Source organism: Gigantopelta aegis, chromosome 11 (genome assembly GCF_016097555.1).
Source record: "Gigantopelta aegis isolate Gae_Host chromosome 11, Gae_host_genome, whole genome shotgun sequence".
NCBI lineage: Eukaryota > Metazoa > Mollusca > Gastropoda > Neomphalida > Peltospiridae > Gigantopelta > Gigantopelta aegis.
Genome location: NC_054709.1, coordinates 22,561,680 through 22,584,034, shown reverse-complemented (window position 1 = coordinate 22,584,034; position 22,355 = coordinate 22,561,680). Strand labels below are relative to the sequence as shown.

The 22,355-nt window shown below is 39.6% G+C and overlaps 1 protein-coding gene across 1 annotated transcript in view; it reads left to right on the top strand.

Annotated features, from left to right (window-relative positions):
* The first annotated feature begins 2,083 nt into the window (after positions 1 to 2,083).
* Positions 2,084 to 22,355, top strand: part of LOC121385625 (beta-1,3-galactosyl-O-glycosyl-glycoprotein beta-1,6-N-acetylglucosaminyltransferase 3-like) — a 38,331-nt gene continuing 18,059 nt past the window's right edge. The window contains exon 1 of the mRNA XM_041516372.1: positions 2,084 to 2,360. The gene's annotated coding sequence lies outside the window, so the exon portion shown is untranslated. The remainder of the gene's footprint in view (positions 2,361 to 22,355) is intronic.

Genomic DNA, 22,355 nt, shown 5'->3' with positions numbered 1-22,355 from the left:
AGCACAATATATATGACGATTATTAAAGGCGCTCTCTCACAGATGGTTGACCTAATTATTGTCCCAACAAGGTATTATATGACAATATATACATTTGATTTTTACCTAAAAGTACTTTATTGAACCATGTACATAATAACCATATCACATTTATTATTGATTTTTTATAAAAAATAATTGAATTATGGATACGGTCCATAATTCTGAGAAAAATAACGGCTATTTGGAGAGCAGATGTGTCACATATTATTTTGAGTCACGTGACGGGCATTCCCCGAATAACCACAGTATCAAAACGATTTACCAAGCTCGTGTAACGAGAACGCTTGACCGTCCTCTGCGACGTAGGGTAAATAGAAGTGAAATAAATGAAAATAAGTTATTAAAAAATAATAATAACATGTACTGAATGATAATAAGCTTATACATTAATTTATTTTAGTAACAGAAGCATGTTAAACGTCGACAATCCCGACTAGTTAGGCCTTTGCATCTATAGATAAATTTATCGTTAGTCGTATGCGAAAATCTGGATCAGGAACACCTTCATTTTCCACCTTGTCAAATTCATTATTATGCAAATATGTCATAACAGCTGACTGGGATAGGAATTGTTACATTTTTAACGAATACCCAGAACTAGACGGTGTTTATATACGATGTGACTATATATACGAAGGCCGTGTATATAGCCTCCACTAACGAGGGCTGGCTATATTCATAGCAAAAATGTATATAGGCTGTAAACAAGTACATGTATTTGATTGATCCATATTACCGAACCATCTGGAACAGGAAGAATACATACTAAGTACTGTACGGACAGTTCATTTTCTGAACAGGGTAGGGGATGGGGAGTATATGAATTTAGCGGACCCTTTTGTGTACGTTTTCCATCTATATATGAATAGCGTCATATTGTCCCTACAGTACTAACAAAAACTTAATAATAATAAATAAATAAATAATAATAATAATAATTAATAATAATAATAATAATAAATAAATAAATAACAATTACAAATTATCAGCTGCTGATGTAGATTAACTGAAAGGCTAACTTAATAATTTGTTACTGATTGCAATTTTGAGTCTGCTTACGTAAATTTTGTAAAAAATAGAGTTAATTTTACCGCAAATAAATATGTCTAAAAGGTTACTTTGCTGTATCTAGTCACATTTCAAATGCTGAAAATAGAAAGGGGCAATAAAACTCAAAATACATTTTTTATAGGCTACTAGTAAAGCTGAGACCACTCCCGGGTCCCCCTCTACATTTATGTAATGTTTCTGTAACAACCGCACTCACCCACCCCACCCCACCGTGACGTGATTTTACCAACATTATAATACATGTAATAATAATAATAATAATAATAATAATAATAATACACAATTATTATTCCTGTTGCTATTACTACTACTACTACTACTACTACTACTACTACTACTACTATTACTATTATTATTATTATTATTAATATTAGCCTACTACTACCTTTTTGGGGTGGAGGGGCGGTGTTTTATCTGGATGCGTTTTGGCTATAAAAATGCAAAATTAGTGTGCCTGCACACACGCACAAACAGCAGGCTGAACTTGTCCCTGCACGTAGCACTGGATTCAACTGGGTTAAGTAATAATTAGCCAACCTTTGGACGACAAAACATGCAACAGTACACTGTTTTTTACGCTATACATGTACATTAAAACCGAAATACCACTTTACGAACCAGTCAAAATAATTTGCCCAAACGCCTAATAATAATAATAATAATAAATGGTGAGTTCATATTCCGACTGTTTATTATTTTATTTCAGCGTATTCGCGGTTATTTTCGACATGAAATAATATATTTTTCATTATATAGCCGGCCCTCATTTGCCAAGTCTCAATACACGGCGATCGTTTATATAAAATCCAAAAATACATTATACGGTTGTCGTATATATAGCCTCATCACTATGTCTCATCACAAGAAGAGTTCCAAATTTTAAAAATGAAGCGTATCATGGAATTCCCTCGATCGTAGTTCAATTAAAATGTTTTGGATCATACAATAACTAGGTTTGGTATGAATGTAAGTTTCATTTCTAATACCTATTTAGAGAAACAAGGCCCACTAAATCCGTGATTGAGCTCCTTTAACCTTCACAGATGCGTGACGCGGTGTAATAATTAACATCGTTAACTCTGTGTACGTTTTTCTTTGAATTTTAACAAAGCGGAAAGTGAGTTTCCGTACCTGCACAAAAGGGTCTCAGGGTGACAAGAAATTTCACGGAAATCGGAGTTCGTCGGAGTCGTGAAATACGGATTCATCTACTCACTGATCAGTGTTGGTCGGCCAAAGAACAAATTGTAAGTAGCATAATTTATAAGTATGTCTAGTGATGGGTAGTGCCAACATATTCGTATTGCGATATTTTGCGATACAGGAACATGAATTGTGATATATGCCACGATATATTACGAAGACCAATTCTTAATTATTAGAATCACTGGCGTAGGAAGCGGGGAGGGGGGGGGGGGGGGTCAGTGACAAAGAGCTCGCGTGATGCGCGGTCGGTCTGTGATCAATCCCCGTCGGTGGGCCCATTGGGCTTTTTCTTGTTCCAGCCAGTGCACCACGATTGGTATATCAAAGGCTGTGGGATGTGCTATCCTGTCTGTGGGACTGTGCATATAAAAGATTCCTTGTTATTACTAAAAAAAAACTATGTCAAAATTACCAAATGTTTGATATCAAATAGCCGATGATTAATAAATCAATGTGCTCTAGTTGTGTCATTGAACAAAACACATCCATTCAATTATTTGTGAGATAACGGAACTCATTTTGTTTTTTTAGTTAATGCGACCAACAACACGAATGGGCATTAAAGAGACAGGCCCTAGTTTTTAAACACTACCACGTATTTCTCACCATTAGAACTATTTTTTATAATTGAAATTATACATTACGTGCATTTTATTGTTTAGATTGTCTATTTCCATACTTCCAAAATGTTTCTGGTTATCTTGGTGTTTGTAATACCACAAGATGCTTTTTGTATTATTCTTAAAAAAAAAAAAAAAAAAAAAAAAAAAAAAAAAAAAAAAAACCTACCTTTGGCAAGTAACGGATACTGTCTATTTTTGGAGAGTATTTCCTCGTTTCAACATCACAGACTCATTTTATTCTATTGTAACTTTATTTAAATGTCTTACAGGTTTGTAGATTAACCAAACTTGGTGTCTATATTCACGGGTTGAAAGTTGGTGTCTATATTCACGGGTTGAAACTTGGTGTCTATATTCACGGGTTGCGACTTGGTGTCTATTTTCACGGGTTGCGACTTGGTGTCTATATTCACGGGTTGAAACTTGGTGTCTATATTCACGGGTTGAAACTTGGTGTCTATATTCACGGGTTGCAACTTGGTGTCTATATTCACAGGTTGAAACTTGGTGTCTATATTCACGGTTTGAGACTTAGTGTCTATATTCACGGGTTGACACTTGGTGTCTATATTCACGGGTTGACACTTGGTGTCTATATTCACGGATTGCGACTTGGTGTCTATATTCACGGGTTGAAACTTGGTGTCTATATTCACGGGTTGAAACTTGGTGTTTATATTCATGGGTTGCGAATTGGTGTCTATATTCACGGGTTGAAATTTGGTGTCTATATTCACGGGTTGCAACTTGGTGTCTATATTCACGGGTTGCGACTTGGTGTCTATATTCACGGGTTGAAACTTGGTGTCTATATTCATGGGTTGAAACTTGGTGTCTATTTTCACGGGTTGCGACTTGGTGTCTATATTCACGGGTTGAAACTTGAATCTGGGACTTTAACACTTAATAAGGGCGGGTCGTAGCCCAGTGGTAAAGTGCTCGGTTGATGCGCGGTCGGTTTGGGATTCATCCGAGTCGGTGGGCCCCACTGGGCTACTTCTCGTCCCCGCCAGACTGAGTGCACCACGATTGGTATATCAAAGGCTGTGGTATGTGCTATCCTGTCTGTAGGATGGTGTATATAAAAAATTCCTTGCTACTAATGGAACAATGTAGCGGGTTTCCTCTCTAAGACTATATGTCAGAATAACCAAATGATTGACATCCAATGGCTGATGATTAATAAATCAATGTGCTCTAGTGGTGTTGTTCAACAAAAACAAACTTTTAATACTCAATAATCCCTTTCCGCAAGAGAACAACATTTAGTTCTAAGGGAATTAGTAAAGTGAGCGAACAATATTTCATTTCAACGTATTTTCGTGCTTATATCCAATTAAGGTTCAAGCACGCTGTCCTGGGCACACATCTCAGTTATCTGGGCTGTCTGTCCAGGACAGTCGGTTAGTTGTTAGTTATTAGTGATTAGTGCGACAGAAGAGGGTGTAGTGGTCGTACACCGTTAAAACTCGCTCTGGGTGGGAGCCGGTACCGGGCTGCGAACCCAGTAGCTACCATCCTTATGTCCGATGGCTTAACCACACCACAACCGAGGCCGGTGAATAACGACAAAAACAGAATGGAACAATATTTCATTTCAACGTATTTTCGTGCTTATATCCAATTAAGGTTCAAGCACGCTGTCCTGGGCACACATCTCAGTTATCTGGGCTGTCTGTCCTGGACAGTCGGTTAGTTATTAGTGATTAGTGAGACAGAAGAGGGTGTAGTGGTCGTACACCGTTAAAACTCGCTCTGGGTGGGAGCCGGTACCGGGCTGCGAACCCAGTAGCTACCATCCTTATGTCCGATGGCTTAAACACACCACCACCGAGGCCGGTGAATAACGACAAAAACAGAATGGAACAAGCGCCGACTAGACTGCACACTATAAGCATACAATGCGTTGCCTATGTATTATACTGTCATAGTGGAAAACTTAGCATATTCAAGTTAAACAAGAATCGTAATAGAACACTCAAGTATGAATGACACTAATTACACTTTAAACATTAAACCTGCTAAGAAGAATAACTAAACATGAACTAAAACCTGCCAACATCATCAATCAGCTGAACCAGCTAATAAACGGGATACAGAATATAACTTACAATACGTCTTAATGGCGAATCCGATCTACCAACAACGATAAGCAATATAATAGGTAACACACATGCCAGAAGCTTCTTAAACTATTGCAGCATAAATAAATAGTAGGCAATTAAAACCTATAACAATCAAATATCCACTTAGATGCATACGTAACCGATTTGAGACGGGTTCCATATAAGCCGGGTACAGCTCAGATCCAGACACATCTGACACACACACCCCCCCCCCCCCCCCCCCCCCCCCCCGCCCCGGAGTTGGTCACTGGCGAAGTCAGAGGCTAAATCCGGGGTGGGCGTGCCTGAACCCTTGTGGATATGGGCATGTAAATAGAGTTCCCATCCCATCCCACACACATCTGACTGAGAAATAAACGACGGACCCACAGTGACTCATCTCTTGTTCTTGTTTTCAGGTCGACTCCTATTTGCTCCCTAGCTATATCCCACAGAATTAGCTCCAAAACAAAGTAGAAATCTTAAAACCAGATTGTTAAACCACTCGGTTATACAAAACACAGTGGTTCAAATACAAAACCCAGTGGTTCAAATACAAAACCCAGTGGTTCAAAATAATCACGGTTATAATATAATAATGATGTGATTGCCGGTTCCTAGTCACCGAGTTCGCGGCCTCTTCCAAGAAAAAGGTTAATGAAAAAGAAGAAATAATAATAGCGATCGACACCAACTGTGACACACGCCGATTATTTACGGAATTAACTTCACAATAATTGGCTGAACAGTCACACGCATATTGTTTTCTTTAATTTGTACTTGTGTATGAACTTGCCGCTAGCGCCATAGTGAAATTCATATCAATGAACGTTCGTATAATGTGTAAAGTAGGCAATAGACCGGTGTAAAAAAAACCCAGCATGTCCGTGGGAACCGAGGGCCGTATGACCTCGGTTCCTAAGAACAGTAGTCCAATAGGACCTACATTTCTTAGGAACCATAGTCCTACCCGGACGTCCATACCTGGTGTATTTTTAAGTGGGTTTTTTTCCCTAGTAGTCCTGCAAAGAGTGCCACCTAAATAGGTGGGTACCGGTTACTAGAAGGATAACATTAGTTCACATGGCTAGACTTATTCATTATGGTGTGGGGATCATGAAACCACCTGATACCACGTTCAAAACTGCGTGTGTTTCGCATGGCGGTCATTTTTCAAAATGACTGCCGCCATATTAAAGAAAGCCCTATCTGTGCCAACTCTTCACATATTGGGTGACTTTCCTATCATAATATATATTTTGGGGGTTGCGGAATACGAGCAGCATGCTTCCAGACCAATTAGACGTATTCTGGGCCATTTTTCACATACTGGGGTGACTTTCCTATCACAATATATATTTTGGGGGTTGCGGAATACGAGCAACATGCTTCCAGACCAACTAGACGTATTCTGGGCTACTTTTCAAGATGATTTCACAAAATATAAGCACTCATCACTGTATTCTTGTCATACTAATATCATACTAACAATGCTATACACAGATTTCCCTGGAACATGTGATTGATTTCATTGAAATATGCTATTTAGAAAATTAAACAATTCTTCCATATAATTTGAAAGCCATAGGTTTAGTTGAAACACGTATTTCAGAGAGATCTGGTAGGTTTCAAACCCAGTGACTGTAATAGTACAGAATCTGGTATATTAAACAAACTAATTTCAGTCATGGTGTTTTCTCTGGTATTTTCCTCATACACAATTTCAATTTTGATATTTCCTGTAATTAATGAACTTCATTATATCAATTCTTTAGTCAATGCGGGTATGTATTCAGAGTACTTATGTCTATTATACGATGCATTTTGTTATCATATTACAAAGCATAACCGTGTACTTATTGTTTATTAATTCAAATCGCTTAAACCTAAACCAATACTGAAAACGACGATCAGTTATTTGACCTTTGCAATAATCCCTGTAGTAATGAAAAATTCCATTGTCATTTTTATATGCGAGCATGCCCTTACATTAGTGTGAGTTAAAATTACAAAATAGATTTTGATTTTGTCCCAGGATAATATAAACTAATTAAACATGATTCATTTTACCATGACATTGAATAAACATTATCACAATTTATGTCTAATAGATAATTATGGCGAATTTTGTAATCGCCGTTAGCCAATAAAGGTCGCCACGGGTGATTGGGCCACTGCTAATTTTCAATCTCTCTCTCTCTCTCTCTCTCTCTCTCTCTCTCTCTCTCTCTCTCTCTCTCTCTCTCTCTCTCCCCCAAATATCTAAATAACCATACGCATGACACCAGATCGTCGTCATTAAAAAAAAACGCTAATAGTGTAGTTAAATAAATATTCTTTTCCCATTAGCAGAGTAGGGCTACGCGCAAACGTGTTGTCAAATGTTGACCTTTGCACTATGTTTATGTAATATCGGTATGTTTATATAGTATTCATATACCTATCATCAAACATTGGCTGCAGTCGCGTAGCGTTTTCTGGGCCACCGGGGCGGTTGCCCCGGGCGCAAAATTTTGGACTGGTGGAAGGAACTCGGGGAGTGCTAACTGTCCACTGGTTAGGGAGCGCAATACTTGTCTTGCCCCGGGCGCTGGCAACCCACGCTGCGCCATTGATTGGCTGTAACGGGTAAAGGGAGAGGAGAAAAGTAGACTTACCGTAACTGTAGACAACCTGGTATGTGAACACGAACTAGCTATTTATGAAACATTCATAAAACTGATAAGAAAGCACATGTCACAATTCCATGAAGTTCTGCTTGTGCATAAAGTGGGCCTAGGTATTTCGCTACATTTTTCATGCCTGGACACATGCATATAGCCCGAGTACTCTGCCGTTCGAGAGCTAGACGGACATTTGGACGCTCTCTCAATCAGAGATTATTCTATAGCGAAGACACGGAATGGTTGACTACTATGCAACAAACTTTCTTAGTTTGACGTTAAATACCTTTACATTGATCATTTTCGAGTTCGCCGATAACAAATATCTCGCTTATTCACCACCAATACGCATACTACAGTAAGAAATCCGTCAGCACATACGTATTTAACCGGAACATTATTGAAAGGAGGTACTATCAATGAATCTCAGTCTAGTGCCTCGTCTAGAGGAGGACAGCCACTCTCTAGGAGTTTCTTTACTGGAGATTTCATTCCTCCTGCACCGCCAAAAAGAGGACTGCCACTCCCAGACTAGTTTACTAAATCAAAACGTTAACCGAATAGAGCTAATTAGAATACGTACAACTGATAGCGTGCACTCATGAATCACTGACATCACAGTGATGATATCAGGCCTGCGTTCAGCCAGACCAAGCAGAAAAACGTCCGCCAGACTTGTTTATGCGCTTCACGGTAAAACAAATGACAACGTCGGGAACCAGTGAAATAGTTCGCGAACGTTAGTGAAAAGTTCGCTGGCTGAACTTAGGGCTGGTGTTTACGAACGTTGGGCATTTCCTGCACCACCGGTGGCACCCGTGTTGAAACCCAAAATGTCCCAGTTGCTCAACATGTCCCAATTGAAACATCTTTGGCTGGTGCTTCACTAAGATGTCCCAATTGTAAATATTATGTTCCAAGTCAGCTCAAAATGTCCCAAATGCTGAATAGTTTGTTGAAGCAGAACAATATATGAATAATAGTACATATGCATATGCGTGTGTGTGTGTGTGTGTGTGTGTGTGTGTGTGTGTGTGTGTGTGGATAGATAGATAGATAGATCGATATAGAGATAGGGATATATATATATATACACACACACAAAGAAAAAAGTTAAGCATCCCCAGATATGATTACTTATATAATATTGGCATGCATTGCAAATTAAATTCCAATGACGATTCTCCATAGAAAGGATGAGATCGTGCAAGCATGACAATGGTGTCACATCTCATCGTCGCGTACCACCCATGACTTTTCCAAAGTGCAGTATGGGTGCGTGCCCAAATTGGGTATTTAACGTGGCCGTCTTGAACTGTTCGATCATTATCAGTGAAGATGAATCGAAGGAGAATATCAGTGGATCAAAGATCACAAATAATCGGCATGCGTAACGCAGGAATGACGTTCAAAGCCATCGGCCGTCAGCTGGGGTACCACTACACAGTAATTAGCAGACTCGTCAGGAACATTCCGTAACCAACTCTGTGAAGGATTTGCCACGGTCAGGTAGACCTCGTGTGACATCAAACCGTCAAGACGTAGCACTGGGGCGGCTGGTACGGCGTCTACCGTTTGCAACAAGCACGGCGCTGAAACTTGAGTGGCTGCCCAATCGCCAACTCTCTACAAGAACGGTGAGGAACCGCCTCAAACTGTTGGGATTGGCGTCCAGACGAGTCATCAAGCGTCCCTTACTGTCAGAACGACACAAACGCTTACGTTTGGCATGGTGTCTAGCACGGCGAGCGTGGAATCTGAGAACATGGAGAAGGATTCATTGGTCCGACGAAAGCCGGTTCCTGCTCCACGTCACGGATGGGCGAATGAGGGTTTGGAGGCGGAAAAATATGGCTTATGCACCCAAGAACATCCAACCAACTGTCCCATACGGAGGAGGCTCGGTAATGATTTGGGGGTGCAACTCCCATGACTGCAAGCTGGACCTGGTCACCGTTCAGGGCAATTTGACAGTGACCAGTACATCCGTCAGGTCCTGGAACCAGTTGTCGTGCCACATTTCGACAACCACCCACTCGCTTCAAGGCCTCAATACATGGATGACAACGCCAGGCCTCATCGTTCCCGGGCTGTGACGGCGCATCTCCAGAGCAACGCTGTGACGACTTTACCGTGACACGCCATGATCCCCGATCTGAATCCCCTGGAGCACATTTGGGACATTCTTGGCCGTCGAATACAGAAACTGGACCCCCCCCCCCACCACCACCACCACCACCACCACATCCCCCCAATCCCCCCCCCCCCCCCCCCCCCCCCCCACCCCCCCCCCCCCCCCCGTACAGAATTTGAGAGAATTGGAAGCTGCTTTGCATCGGGAGTGGCTGTTGCTGCCTCGTCAGAAGATCCGACACTTGACTGGGAGGGTGAGGAGCAGGCTTGAGGCGGTCATCCGAGCACGTGGAGGGTACACAAAGTACTGAACGTTTGGACTGTCAGTGTCGTCTAGGTAACCGAACGTAACTTTTTACCCAGAATTGACAATCTGCAAATGTCGTATGGACTCTGTAGATCCATACTTATAACGGGTATGTTTTGGGGTGAAAACACGACTGGTGAGGTTGCGTCCATATTGTGATTAAAAATTCACCACAGCTGACAATTGTTTGTGTTTTCCTATTGTCAGAATGTTGTTCTTGCCTTTCACATACATTGGCATGACTTCATTACGTCAGTAATTGCATGCCAAAACTTTTTCATTCGTCAGTCAGAAATTTCGTGGGGGTGCTTAACTTTTTTCTTTGTGTATATATATATATATATGCATGCACTTTGTGTGTGTGTGTGTGTGTGTGTGTGTGTGTGTGTGTGTGTGTGTGTGTGTGTGTGTGTGTGTGTGTGTGTGTGTGTGTGTGTGTCAGGTCGCATATGTGACCTGTTTTGTGTTTGGTGACTAAAACATTTGATACGGTCGCCTTGGCGACCAAACCACTGTTGATATAAACAGATACCTTCTAGAACTTGTCTGGGGAAAACAATACATTCTCGTGTGGGGAATAGTGAGTGGAACAGTTCGCTTTACGATGAGGAGACCAATGGTTACCGTATTGAGGTAACGTTTAACATCTTTGGTGTTGGTGACCTTCTTCGAAGGGCGAGTACCTTGAATCAGGTGAGAATGGGTACGCCGTAACTCCTTGCACTCTTCTTGTAGTATGTCATCTATGAGAATATTTGACACGATTCATTTTGACACTCTGGAGAATTTCGGCTAGCAAAGTCTGATGGGATATTTGCATTACCAGCTAGATGATGGATGGAGGCTTGATATTTGCTAACTGTAGATAGAAAGGTTCAAATCTGAAGACTTGCTGAAAATTCGCCACGACATAACTTCTATAAAGCAAGGACGCAAGTTTGTTATCAGTGAGGATGATAGGTTTCAGACTGGACTAGATGATGTAAGGACTAAAGTGCTTTGTGGCAGCGGCAATCAACCGTACTTCAATTTCACAAGGTAACAATGTGACTTGTCGTGGTCTTAGTTTTGCGCTGAGGAATCCTGCAACGCGAGGTTGATTGTAGTGAGTGATGTACAAGGTTGCTCCTATGCCTGGATCCATTACAGCTCTATCTGTAACACTCCAATGTTTGCCTTTTGGATTTGGGAGAATTTTATATGCGCCAATGAATGAGTGCAAGCCATAGACTGTGTTGGGAGGCGAACACGATGCTAAAGTAGCGATGCGGTTAGGACTAGCCTGAATACAGCCTTGTTGCCAATTCTATCCAAGGATTGTGGTTGATTGTGGAGTGATTATTGTTTTATTTCCACACAGTCTTAAGTTGTTGTGTCAACAACCGACGCCAAATTTTGATCAATTATTCAGGGGTATTACCGCCACTATAAAAGTCATGTACGAGCCCTTCCGTCAATAAATCTCCCAGAACTCTGCACATAAGTCCCTCTAGTGCAGTTTCTGAACCCGGCATACCCATCGCTGATCGGGTGTATACACGGATACCGCGAAACGGAGTAGCGACACCACAATACTTCATGGAATTTTTGTCAAGTGGTATTCGGTAGAAAGCGCTGGACAGATCAGTGGTGATAATATATTTCCATTGACCGATTTGTCTTAATGTTGAATCTACATCTGGTAACAGGGATGGCTGAGGTTTGGTGTAAGGACCAACATCACCGAATGATGTGACCAGGCGATGGCTGCCTGATGGCTTTCTGATAAGGAAAGAAGGGTTAACGTATTCAACCTTAATACCTTCATCTTCAGGACGTTTGAAAACTCCCTTGTCCTCGAGGTCATCGAACATCTGTTGAAGTTTTCCGAGTTGCTTTTTGGAGTACTGGGGTACTCTTCCCTTCCTCTGAGAAGGTTGTACTGCTTGGAATGGACAACTGGCACCATTATAGCATTCTATGGAAGGGTCAAATACATCATCATATTCCTAAACCAGAGCACTGAATTCCTTTCTGATTTCGAGGGAGAGAATACTGTGAGGGTCTATTTGAATTTGGTCTGAGAACTTGCCATGTGACTGTGATTTGGTATACGTTCTGGTGAGATGTGGTTTGCCACTGACATTGAGAACTTCTGGGATGAATACTGGTCGAATCTGGCAGAAATCTTAATTTTTCCTCAGGAGTTGTGGCTGTCGGTTGTATTTGGTATGCGAATTCTCCCCGATACGCTTTGGAGTAGACTGTGTGGAGGCCATGTTTTGGAATGAGTAGCCTGAATGTTATCGGTTCGTGGTTCTACAGCATACAAATCATCTTCAAGTGCGTAGTCATCAGGCACTGGTATTTCAACGTAGTCACCGGGCCACACTGTGGTAGTAGTGGGTAGTGCTCCGAGTACACAAGCTCGGCGAATGGTGTGTTGATCCTTTGTTTCAGTTGTAGAGCCGTAGTGAACAAGTGTACCATCTTTAATGGTGTGCCAGCAAGTGTCTGCATCTAGGTGTTCCACGATCAAGCCTTCAAAATGGAATTCCTTATCTCCCCGAGTGAAAGTGGCAGTACTTTCTCCAGTCACATTCAAGGGAGATGAGCCATCTGCTTGATGATCTGATTGTGAGGTTTTCTTGATATGGAATCCCAATGCTTGTGCAGTTGATAGCCTGACCATGTTTCCAGTGGCGCCGGTGTCAAGAGGTACTCGAAAATTGTTATGTTTGTAAAACACATTCATGTAGGGTGACTGTCTAATCTGGACTCTTAATGTAGAAGCGCTAGAATACTGGTGAGGTTCAGATAGCGATTCGTTTTGTTCATCGTCATCAGTGTCCTCGTTGTCAGTTATGTTGATTATTTGTCGAGCTTTTAGAAGGTATTTGAGATCACTTTCAGAAAGGTGTTTGCAACGGCCCAGGAAATGATCATATAAACGGTCTGCTGCTTTGCATATGGGGCATACCTTGGATGAACTCTGAGAGGTAACATGCTGAGCCTGTTGGGGTCTGGGTATTTGTTGCGGCCGCCATGCAGATAAGCGCATGACCTTCGCATCATCGGATATGCGTGATTCATTGATTAACGACGGCAAAGCCTGTAATATTTCTGGCTTGGTTGATGCTAAAATTCTTGATCTAAGTTCTGTTCCGTACCTTTGCTTGACAAGTCTATGTAGGTCTTTATTGATAAGTCTCAGCCACTGAAGAACAATGACGTTCTCAAGAGATAGAGACATTTCTTCACCTTCAGTAACCTGGTCACCATGGTGAGTGATGCCGCTGTCGTGTGCGAGTAGATTGTTTCTACAAATGCAGTTAGGCACTGAAAGAGATCTTCCGGCATTTCCCCAGGCCGTAGTTGAATGTCATCGAAATCTATAAAATGATCCCATGTGGATTGGAAGCCAAAATGTAGGCGTATTGACTGCCATATGCACTGTAAAGATGTGGAGGTTTTGATTATGGTGCTGCGAGATATGATTGGGCAATAATTCGCAATCTGTCCCAACATCAAATCCAAGTAATTGCTTTTCTGTTGAGCTGTAAGACGTTGTCTTACTGGGATATGTTCACCATCATCAGCGAAACCTCTTGTGGGTTCTGTACGGGACTTCTTATTCCACGTATATCTATCTGCCAGGAAATGGCTGAAGCTGGGATCGAGTGACAACGTGTACATTATATTTTGACGCCAGTTTTTTAATAAATTAACTGTTTCTACTTTTGTATGAGACCATTGTTTTGGGGCGCGGTGTGTTTGTGCTATGGTGTGGTTGTGTTGCAGAACTACGGTGAAAGAATGTGTGTTACAGGTGAGCTAAACGTTGAACCGATCAGCTACGTGACGTAGTAAAACTATACAGGACAGCTTACGGGAAAGTCTGCTTGTGTTCAGACGCCTGGTTTCGATACCTGCTGCCACCATGCCAGTTATGAGAATAGTTGCCACCTTAATAGTTACTGACCAGAAACACAAACTTAGAAAGTGAAACACATCTTTAGTACGGTAAATAAAATACAAAAGGAGAAGGAAGAGCGAAAAAAAAGGGCGATTACTTTCACCCAATACATCAAGGGAGATAACTCTAACTAAGGTTGCTAATATCAAGTACCAACGATATCTGTTGAAGTTTGTTTTGTTTAATGACACCACTAAAACACATTATTGATTTATTAATCATCAGCCATTGGATGCCAAACATTTTGTAATTTTTACATAGATTTTTAGAGAGGAAACCCGGTAACATTTTCCATTAGTAGCAAGGGATCTTTTGTGTGCACCATCCCACAGAAAGGATAGCACATACCACGGTCTTTGATATACCACTCGTGACACACTGGCTGGAACGATAACTAGTAATGGGTACACTTAGACCGATCACGCATCATGCAAGTATTTTACAACTAGTGTAATGAATGAATGAATGAATGTTTAACGATACCCTAGCACACAAATACATATTGGCTATTAGGTTACACAAAAGGTAAGTATATGAAAATGTTATTTATATAATTATGTAAAACCACAGTGTAAGGAGCTGTGGGGCAAAGTATAATAGGTTTCAGGCCAGCTCATCTTGCCCGAATATTTCTATCATGTTCCACCAAATTTAAAGATTTGCTCCAGCACTAGGAAGTCAGTTGCCTATTAACCTTTCCCATCCTCCTTTGTCTAGTACGCTTATGCAGAGTGCCTTTCAATTGCTACCGATGCGCGGTGCCTGGCTGAGTGATCCAAATTGGTTTCCCCGCAGGCTTAGACCGACCGGTCGATTTACTTTCAGGTACTCAATGCTATCATAAAGGCAAAAACGTGGATAACTACTAAATATGTGCATAACAAGGATACACTGAAGCGAAAAAGGCGACAAGAGAAATTAATGTTTAATGTTGAGAAAATACATATTTCAAAGCTAAAGGTAAGTCACTGATCAGTGAATGTATAAAAGGTGTTTTTTCCGACTTCATCAGTTTGTTATGGTAATTAATTTGAAATACTTTAAATCTCTTTGGTCAAGTAATATTCAAGTTCCCACTCCCGTTCACCTCGAACATTTATTTCATAAACGTAATATACTCAAGCTGGGGGGGGGGGGGGGGGGGGGGGGGGGGGGGGGGGGGGGGGGGTGAGTGTACAAAACTTCTGTTGGTGGTTAAATTTGGGGGGAAATGGCTATAAAATAACATAAACTATGTATTAATATGCAGGTCACAAAGACGTCATCGCCATTAATAGTTATTTCAAAATATGTCTGACAAACCATGGAGCATGGTATCCCCGTCAGCCGAGATAACATTATTAAACTTTTAATACTTAGTTACTAACATACAGACTTCATTAATTTTGTCCAATCGTTTTCTAGTTACGGTATCACACGAATGTCCTAATAAGCGATAGTTAATACAAACTATCACTGATATTATTAAAACTCACATGGAATATGGCGGACATTAAAAACATCAGCTGTTTTCAATAAATTGTTTTAAAACGTTTTACAAAGTATGAAATTTATTTTCTTATGCACTCTTCATTTCTGGCATGGCCATTCACGGTGACTCTTCATTTCTGGCATGGCCATTCACGGTGACTCTTCATTTCTGGCATGGCCATTCACGGCGACTCTTCTTTTCTGGCATGGCCATTCACGGTGACTTTGCACTTGATGATCATCTTGAGTTTCGTGTTGGTTGGTTTGTTACGGGGGTGGGGATGGGGGTGGGTGGGTTGTGTCCTTTCTAGAATTCAAATTAAATCATTTTAAATAAATTAAAGAAAACTAAATTGATAATTGCGTTTCTTTTGTTGTTCAGGATATTATTGCTGCAAACCAATTGCTGACTGAATTGTCAATGCTTTTCTGAGTTAACGAAACCAGTAAAATAACGCAAAGATGAACAAAGAGAGGTGTGATTTTCTCGTTGCCCACGGGTTTGTAATTATACTCCTGTAATCAAGACTATCAACGTCGTATTCTGGGGAAAAAACAAAAATGGCTTCGGAGTTGAGTGTTGAAGATTTTCCCCCAGTGAAATATCTGTAATGTAAAAGAATTTTTATTCATGAAACATTAAACTATTAAAAAAAAATAATAATAATAAAATTGATCTGTTGTTACTGAATTCTGAACTGAATATTTAATGAATAAACGTGGAATGTCTCAGGAATATTGTTTGCGTTGCACAGAAACACATTCATAATAACCTATAACAATGTACGAAATTCACTGATACAGGGCTATACAATTTCTCAGTAAACTCACATAATACTGCTTAGAAATGTTCTTATTTGGTTTCGCAAAATTATGCAAAATATATACAATGTTTATATTTCGTGTTTGCTTTTTGTTTGTTGTTTTTTTGCTATGATATTAACATAAAAATAGTATTGGAACCCCCCCCCCCCCCCCCCCCAAAAAAAAAAAAAACCGCCTCCGTTTATTAAGCACTAGACTTTCACTAGCACTTGGAAGAGCGATTTAGCTCAGTCGGTTGAGTGCTTGCGTGAGGTGCTTGCGTCGCAGGATCGAATCACCTCGGTGGATCCATTCAGCTGACTGAGTTTATTCTCGTTCCAACCAGTGCACCATAATTGGTCAAAGGCCGTCGTGTATGCTTTCCTGTCTGTGGGAAAGTTCATATAAAAGATCCCTCGCTGCATTAAGAAAAATGTAGCGGGTTTCGTCTGATGACTATGAGTCAGAAATTACCAAATGTTTGACATCCAATAGCCGATGATTAATTAATCAATGTGCTCTAGTGGTGTCGTTAAACAAAACATACGTTTCACTGGCACTTGTGAATTCGACGAGGAATGGGAGCGCACCCATCCACCCTCTACCTGAATCTGCACCTGCGGCCCTGTTAGTGGACTATCAGTTGAGAATCTGCTATAATAATGTTTACAAAGTGAATCTTTACTCTGAATGGCGCGTTTTGGCACAGTTTTTTACACTGTTTTGTTTAAACCTTGAATTTTTATATTGATGTTGATCATCACTTTATTTATTTGCATTACCATAGTTTGACACCCAATAGCCGATGTATTTTTCGTGCTGGGGTGTCGTTAAACATTCATTCACTCATTCTGAATGGCGCGTTGGCCCACTGTAGACACGTGGTCTGATAGCGCGACGTGTATCGATTCCCCATGCCAGCAGCCTCTCCCACTGACATCTCGTCATAGTTCATCTTCCTTGCTGCCGTCTCCAAGACAACTTGGTTGTGTCCTGTCCTGCTGATACGATTTTCCATACTTGAAAACACACGTATATCACATAATTATAAAATATGTTTCTTCAGCTTTCTATCGATTATCTGGCTGTCGCAACAATAGAGGGCGGGACGTAGCCTAGTGGGGACACACTCGCTTGAAGCGCGGTCGGTCTAGGATCGATCCCCGTCGGTGGGCCTATTGGCCTATTTCTCGCTCTACCCAGTGCACTACGACTGGTATATCAAATGCCGTGGTATGTGCTATCCTGTCTGTGGGATGGTGCTTATAAAAGATCCCTTGTTACTAATGGAAAAAAGTAGCGGGTTTCATCTCTATGATTGTGTCAAAATGACCATATGTTTGACATTAAGTAGCCGATGATTAATAAATCAATGTGCTCTAGTGGTGTCGTTAAACAAAACAAACAAACAAACTTCTTCTCGCAACAATATGGCTTTTTTCTCGATTTGCGCCAAGTGAGTAGCAAGACTGCTAACACGGACATATCTATCCGCGGCAGACACAGAACACTTTTCTAGGAATGGGTGTGGCATTTAGCCTGGATTTCAGTTTTCCAAGATGCTCTGCTGTTGGTATAAACGTAACATGAAGAACACTCGGGATGGGATGGGAACTCTATTTACGTGCCCATATCCACAGAGGTTCAGGCACGCCCACCCCGGACTTAGCCTCTGACTTCGCCAGTGACCAATTCCGGGGCAGGATAACACTCGGAGGGGGAGGGAGGAGGGAGTTCTTGATATCTATCGATAAATTTTATAGGTGATGGTGTTCTTGTTACGTTACGTAGGCCTAACGTTTTTAAAGGGAGATTCCTGAGTTTGCTGCACTTTTTAAGATGTTATCGACTAACAGAGACTTTTTAACGATTGTAATTACATATTAAATATAGTTTGCTGCATACAATATAGCGGCTGTATAATAAACGTGTTTCTGATCGTTCTAATATTTGTACAAGGCTAAATTTCATCTTATTTCCTAAAATATAGTGTTTTCGTACGTACGAAATTGTTTGAAGACAAAATCCAGTTTGGGCTTCTTACAAATATTAAAACGACCAAAAACACATTGAATATACAGACACCGATATTCTAAACAAGAAAATATATTTAATATGTAAGTTTAATCGTAGAAATAGTTTATTAGTCGGAAACATCTTACAATGCAACAAACTCAGGAATGTCCCTTTAAGACCATTTGGCATCTATATTCACAACTTGAATATAGGCAGTGATGTTCATTTTTCCTAATAATGAAGATTAATTTTTTATTAAGTATTTTTTTTTTTAAATAAACCCTATTAAAATATGCAAATAGACAAGGCAATAACAATGAAAAATCCGGCCGCATTTTTCACAGAATTCGAACACATTTTTCACATGTTCGTGAAATATGCGTTCGCTATCGTTTTATCATTCCATGAAAACGCATTTTTCTCTTGCCGTAAAATACCCTGAAAATATGACACAATGTAGCGAAAACGTATTTTTTCACCTGAATCTTAATTAGTGTTGGGAATCAGTTGGAATTCCATCATCTGATGATAAGATATATACAGAACTTCACATAAGTTGTTTTCGCTTCCTATTTATTGCACGAGTTTATTTTGCGCAAGAATATATGTGTGTGTGTGTATATATATATATATATATATATATATATATATATATATATATATATATATATATATATATATATATATATGTTCTTTCGCAAAATAAGCGAGTGCAATAAATAGGAAGCGAATACAACGTTTGTGAAGTTCTGTATTTATTACATACCTTCTTTTATGTTTTACAAAAACGGCTTTTAATTTAACGTCATAACAACACTTTTGTTAAATCTATGATCAAAACTCCTTTCATGGATTTGCTTAACGTTAAGAATTATACCCTTCGGCAGCCTTGTGTAATGTTTCAAATACGATATGACGTAAAAATCATATATGACGTTAGTAAATAAAAGGCGCTAAATGCAGTAAAAATCAAAAGGGAATTCCCCATTTAAAAGTTCTGGTCCAGATTGCACATATGTGTAATACAAAATAAATTTATTACACGGTTTGAAAATGTCTTTATCACTATAGTAAGATTGAATAGGTATTAAATAAATAATCGGTTTGCACCAACCGATCAACTTTCGCAAATATGGACAAAGAGCTGTATGGTAACATTTTTATTCATACTGAGTTTAATTCCACAAATATGACAGTTATCGTCAAATTGTGTAAGGAATATCTCGCAGATTTAGAAACGTATATGATACATCAAAATGCAGTTGGAATCGTCACTCTCAGGATTTTATGTTACACATAAAAATGTATTTGGAGGTAATCAGTAACTGTTCAGTTTAAATGTATGATCAGAATTTTTTTGAATTTTTTTTTTATTATTATTACTTTTTTTAATTTTGTTATTTATATGATTTTGACACTACTGCTGGTCATAGTGTCTCCAATTTAAGTTTTGTCTTGGTAATGTACCAACTGTTTATTTCCGCATTCCTCTGCTTGGCATACGACGTCATAGGATTACGTACCAGTCTCGGTGGCGCAGTGGTTAAGCCATCGGACTAGAGGCTGGTAGGTACAGGGTTCACAGCCCGTTACCAGCTTGAGCGCAGAGCGAGTTCATACGGGCTCAATGGGTAGGTGTAAGGCCACTACACCCTCTTCTCTCTCACTAACCACTAACCAACTAACAACTAACCCACTGTTCTGGACAGACAGCCCAGGTAGCTGTGTGTGCCCAGGACAGCGTGCTTGAACCGTAATTGGATATACACACGAAAATAAGTTGAAATTAAATTAAATAGGATTACGTGACGTAATTAGATCTCATCAGTTATATCACATTTGGCGGGAAATTATAAGAATTAGCGTATTTCGATTCTGATAAAGAAGTAATGTACGAGTTTGGCCTCCGTCAATATCAATTTCTTCGGTCCATAAAATATGATATTGCCCTCAATGACGGTCAATAATTGATAACTATATATATATAAAAAAAAGTAGAGGAACCTGAAATATTAATGTTCATATCAACTATTACACCGAACATACCTTTTGACCACAGACATCCTAGTAAAGAACATTCAGGTCTGTTTATCAACACACGAAACACATTCCATAGTTTGCACATGCATCACGCAGTTGCCCCGTTCGCGTGCGTGGGGAGTCATTCTCGATTTTGACAATTTTCTGTCAATCGTTTTCATTCTATTGAGCATACAGTTATTATTGTTTTGTTTTTAGTAATTTTTATTGTTTGAATTTGCAATTTACTGATAAAAAAACACACGTCAACTTTCAAATTTCACTTCTGACCCCAATCGTCCTTTAAGATCTTTGGTAGGTCATAAAACCTACTGTAACACTGAACTACCGGTTGTAATGTTTGCCCAATTAATTCATTATTATCATATAACCATTCCCCACAGCTAATATACCTTACAATTTTGGCAATTGTAAATTCTTATTAGAGTTCCCCTACTTTTTTGAAGAGTATATACACACATGTACTTGTATTAAATTTCCAATATCCCTGTCCATGTTTGCAGGGTTTTTTTTGGTGTCCACTGATACAACAGAATGGTCCGATTTATAACTTATATCTGTGTCACATTTGTTTACCATTGCCATGATATCACCAGACATGAGAAAATAATCTAATCTACTTTTTTCTTTAGTTTTATAGTCGCCACGTATACTGACGTGTATCGGGATTTAATATTCCCCAAGGATCATTTAAAATTAAATATTACAAAATACACTTATGAGAAAAAATTATTACTTTTTTGTTTATAATTGTCTGTCTAAAATGTAGTCTTGTACAACATTCCAATCACCTGCCAACATTGATCCTGGTATGTGTTCTAATTTCTGTTTAAGATTATCAAAGCATTGAGGCGAGTCAGAATTTTCAACAGATAGATTTAACAAATAAAACCCTAGTTTTCTAGGATTCTAGAATTCTAGTATTATAGAATATTCCTAGTTCCTTGGGGGAAATAACTTTTAAATCCTCATTCTGTAGACCATTGTTTTCATTTTCGAATCAGCTATATATCTATTGCAGAAAACTTATTGAAGACTTTTTACTTCCTTCAAGGTTGAAGAATGGTTACGTCAGACATGTTATCTTTTTGTTTTCATTCTTAACACTGGTATTCACATAATAAATCTCGCAGACCCATGAAACTGAACTAGATAGAACATACGGATACTTCTTAACACTGGTATACACATAATAAATCTTGCAGACCCGTGAAACAGAGCTAGGCTGAACATATAGATACTTCTTAACACTGGTATACACATAATAAATCTTGCAGACCCGTGAAACAGAGCTAGGCTGAACATATAGATACTTCTTAACACTGGTATACACATACTAAATCTTGCAGACCCGTGAAACAGAGCTAGGCTGAACATATAGATGCGGATAACAAACACCAGGGAAGTAAATAAACGGATCACACAGAAATCATGGAAAATACCTGGATAGATTAAATTTTGAGGTGTTTAACGACACCACTGGAGCACATTGAGTACTTAATCATCGTCTATTGGATGTCAAACATTTGGTAATTCTGACACGTAGTCATCAGAGAAAACCCGTAACATTTTTCCTAATGCAGCAAGGGATCTTTTATATGCACTTTCTAACAGAAAGCACATACCACGGCCTTTGACCAGTTGTGGTGCATTGGTTGGAACAAGAAAAATCCCAATCAGTTGAATGCATCCACCTCAAGCGATCACTAAACCGACTGAGCTAACTCCTGCCCATGGATAGGAACATATTACTGAGTGAAATTAAAAACTTCACAACCGTTTCATCTTGGCTAATTAGCAAATATGACAGACGAACGTGTTAAATAAGGTATTTTTTTTATTGTATGACGTCCAAAGAAAGAATAGAAATAAATGTTGAGTCAAAAATCTGTTTGATGCGCCCACAGCATTCGTCAAAAC